A 4,899-nucleotide genomic window follows, 5' to 3' on the forward strand; every position below is an offset into this window, starting at 1 on the left:
ATTCTATTTCAGATTAAACGATAATGCATTACCTGCCATCACTTTTTTGTTGTTGTAGTTGCATAATCAGTCCATAGTCTATGGAACTTCGACACGCATATGTTCATACATAGCTTAATACGTTGGGGATTTGATTCAGAAACACTCTGATGCAATGATAATTACCAATCGATCGGTTTTTGCCTACAAACACTGTACTGATTTATTCATTATTCAAAGGTTGTCAGCTACACAATATGCAGCTCTTTACATGCAATTAAATAACATAAATATTTATTGTTTAAGATGAAAATAGTAGATATATTCATATAAACAATATTATTTCCGTCAAAATATTTGATTAATAATAATTTACTTTCCGAGTGAAATTTTATAATTATTACATTTTATTTAATTACTCAATAATTATTTACTATAATAAGATCTTCCGATCTTCAAATAGGCATTAAAAACAAAACTATGGGCTTTTCAATAAGCTTATTACAAAATATTTGGGTTAACCATTATACTGTGATAAGCTTTCAAAATTGAAAATTCAAAGTCATGACGTTTTATTTAATTACTCAATAACCTCCTATTCTTATTAGATTATAAAATAAGTAAATTAACGTATAACCTACGTATTTTATACTGAGTCTATTTTTAAGTATGTGCACTTTACTGTACTCCTTCAATAACTCTCATACTTGATTAATTAATTGAAAATGCTCTACTTTTGTTTATTTGTCAATTAAAACAGAATTTTTAATTTATCTGTCCAATTTCTGTAATTCATATTTAAAAAATTCAGTAACTTTACATTTATTTTTCCACTTACGTATACAAATATCCGTATTCCATGTTTTTTAATTCTATTTTCTTTGATAGGAAAGTATGTTTTTAACACTAATTAATAATATTAAGAGATATTTTGAATTAATCCAAGAGAAAACAGTAGCCTTTCTAAAGAGCCTACTTTTACATTTATATTCAATGGTCCAATTAAGGAAACTATATCAATAATACAATAACATTTAATGAAATACTATTGATTGTAATTGATTCTGTACTTAATGGAATGAAACATTCCAACTGACTTTGTTTAATTAATTTTTGTAAAATGAAATACAAGTATACAACCTTTCTAATGTACATTTACAGATTTTAGTCCAATTAAGGCAACTATACCAACAGTACAAGAATAATTAATGAAATATTGATTCTAACTTAATTCATGGAAAGTGACTATTCATATTACTATAAAATATTAATTATAAACTAAGATATAATGATATTATAAAGATATTATTCAAACTAGATAATCAAACATGAAAATTAAAGACAAATTTATTGCTTTTCTTACATTGTATATGATCCAATTAAAGCAACTACATTATATCTTGAAATCAAGGAAACGTTAACAATAATACAAAAACAATTAATGGAATATTGATTGGAATATTCTGCACTTTATGGAATGAAGCTGAATTAATTGAAAAAGACGAGTCACATCAGCTTTTAGAAATGGACAGGGATGGTGTTCGCTGCCCAGAGGGCAAGAAGTAAATTTATGCAAAAATATTATTTTAAAATTCGCACAGGCATTTCATAATGCCTCGCCTCGATTTATTATTCCCGTCGCGTGTAAGTGGATTTCTGTGTGCCCGCTATTTATTTATCTCTCTTTCTCTCCCTTTTCCATCACACTCTCTCTCTCACACTCTTTCATACATACATAACAATCGTTTCAGACACACTTTATTTGTGTTATAATCCGCTTGTATGCCCATCACAAGTTTTTTTGTTGTTGATGTACAAAAATGTCATAGCTGTGTAACAACATTTGTAATATTGATCGATTTTTTTTATAACCATATAGCAAATATTCTGAATAAGGTATAAGTTTGTTAATTTTCCAATATTTTTACTTTATTAAAATTAATCTTGTCATTATACATTTATAAAAAAATATATTAAAGAGGTCTGAAAAAAAATATAAATCAATATTAGGAAGTGAACTAAAATTGACATTAACTCAAATTTTGAATATTAGTACTATGCGTAATTTTGGTCCAATTCTACGATTGTGTTAGAACAAAACTTGTTGTAAAAGTACTGGGTTATACGATGAAAAACAGTATTTAGTTTTATTTAACTATGTTCTCAAAGTTTTTGTTTTTCTTGTCTGTACTTAAAGCAAGAAGATTATCCGAGGCATGATTTTATGGCAAACAATTTTCTGCACGAGATGCGGCCTGAATAAAACATGAACTAGTGTGAGCTCTGCATCCTTTCATTTTTATTTTATGTTTTTGTGCGCTTCTCGTGTACGCAGGATCAGGAATTAGCCAGGATTATATGAAACTTTCAATTAGCGCAAGTAAGGAAAAGGAAAACTACAAGTATATAACATATATTAATTAGATCTAGGATAATGCAAAGTATATGTAAGTGTGAGTGTGTGAGCCCGCTCCCGTTTTCGTGTGTACAGCATATACAACACTTTCAGGAAACTTCGGGGCCGGGCCGAATGTTAATTAACGTGATTTTGGGGAGGAGGCAAAGTTTTGGATGTGTCATCCGGTTTTGCGAGAGCTATGTTTAAATTAAATATGGAATTCCTGTTTCCGGAGGATTTGCATTCCGCGGAAGAGAGGAACAAAAACAGCCGCGAACCACATCAAACCGACCGCGAAACCAGCGTCAGCAACGGCGAACAACAACAACAAGAACAACAACAACAGCAGCAACTAGACATAACTATGCTATACTTGGCTAATTCATTATTTGTCGGGGCTTTCGCGGATCAAACGGACTACTTAACGGAATCAACGACCATTTACATTAAATGGTAGTTGCGTCTACATTACAAACGAAAAACCGAATCACGCAAAATTGAAGTGCTTTCCAAAAACATCGATATATCAAATTGTAGTCTCTCAGAAACTTCTAACTGCTTTATCATGTTATTGAATATATGACTAATTTATTTTAAAAAGCAGCATTCAAATGTTGTCCAATCTTAAATAATTATATAAATAGGCTTATCGCGATGTTCGGAAAGTAATTTCATTTTTTTGTCATGATAATGAACAACAAAACGAAACCTTATTTTCATTATTTTTCGGTTTTCGGTCTTCTGCCAATACATTTATTTTTTATTCGTCAGCTTCAACTAGATTTCCATAATTTTGTCTAATGTAAAATGATTATACAAGGTGGCGCAAAAGTAAGTCATAATTAGAATTGGCTGTCATTTATGGAGATGGCGCCAAATGTTACTGTGCTTTGACATTTATGATGTAGATATATAGTAAATTAGTTGTCAACAAGCTATGAAGCGATACACACCTCAAGAACGTGGATTTATTGTTACTGCTTATTTGACAAATTTTCAGTCTGTTGTTTTAACACAACGTGAATTTCGTCGTCGTGTTCCATGTGCTCGAACAATTAAGCGTTTGGCTGAGCGCCTTGTGCAAACTGGGTTTTTTTAACCTTGCAAGTCTTGAAAGCTAACATTGAAGAAGAAATCGCCAATTTAGAGCCAGATGGTTTGCGAGCAACAATTGAAAATGCCGTGAAATGAGCGCAATTATGCATAAAGGTGTTCATTTGAGCGATATAATTTTTTCCAAGTAATGTCACCAATTTTACACTTTCAAATAAACGTTTGATCGAAACAGAATCCTCTTTTTTTACTGTTATAACAAAATGGCAGCCAATTCACATTATGACATTATTTTTGCGCCACATTGTATAAAGTATATTATAAACAGTTTATCAGGTGTACAAACTAGTAAATAAAATATTTATCAAAACTCCATTACATATAGTCATATAGTTGTTCGAAAAGTACCAGTTTTCCAGAACGTCGTGCATCTTTAAAATCGAAATTCACAGAATCAAATTTCGAATAAAAAAATGAAAATATTCTTAACATTGTTTTCGTAAACTTCGATCTTTCTTATTTGAAGAATATTTTCCATAATAAAAAATATTCCAAGAATTCTTCTAATTTTCTATTCTTTTATACAACGCTAAAAAAAGGAAACTGCTGACAATACTTCTTATAAATAATACTAGAAATATCAACTGTTAAAATATATAATGACAATATCGTTTAGAATGAACTAGGCTGGTTAAAATTATCACTAACGACAGTTGTGTAAAAATAAAACGAAATTACTTTTCATACATCATACATAAATTAATTATGTTGTTATTATATATAATATCTGTGATTTTTTTGCTAAGTAAACAACTGATAGTTTTTGTGGCATGACAATAAAAAATGTATATAATTAAACATTGTGTCGAAGTTTTTCTAACTAAATAATTTATGTGTTTGTGACATTTTTCATAATATACATATAGATATTTGAATATCAAGTGCGGAAATACTAATGCAGTGGTCGGCAACCTTTCTGTGATAAAGAGTCATTTTTTTAATAAACCATGTGTTAAGAAAGTCTAGTGAGGCACACGTAGTTCACTATTTTTGTTAGTTAAATAAATGTTTGCTATCCAATATAGTTAACGCAGGCTTATGGGAATGTGTGAGCAATTTTATATCAAAAGAACCGCATGCGGCTCCAAATGATGTTTTTACAAATATTTAATGATTATTTATAATTTTCCAATAAATTATATATTACTATTTATTCTATACATATGTAACCTTACCCATTCTCTGCATAAACTTTGTTACATATCATTCTATCATTTGTCAATCATCGATAAAATCGTTCTAAACAAACTAACAAAAAAAAACGATGATTACTTCCATCCAGCGTTTAATCACTTTACGTTTAATCATATTTTTAAATTTCAGCTGCATCCATTCCGGTTATGGATTATCTTTCGATATTGATGATTTTTTTGTCGTGGTCCTGCCGTAGATATATAAATATATTTTTT

The sequence above is a fragment of the Nicrophorus vespilloides genome, unplaced genomic scaffold, assembly GCF_001412225.1.
Source record: "Nicrophorus vespilloides isolate i.1.1-1 unplaced genomic scaffold, Nicve_v1.0, whole genome shotgun sequence".
In the NCBI taxonomy this organism is placed as follows: domain Eukaryota; kingdom Metazoa; phylum Arthropoda; class Insecta; order Coleoptera; family Silphidae; genus Nicrophorus; species Nicrophorus vespilloides.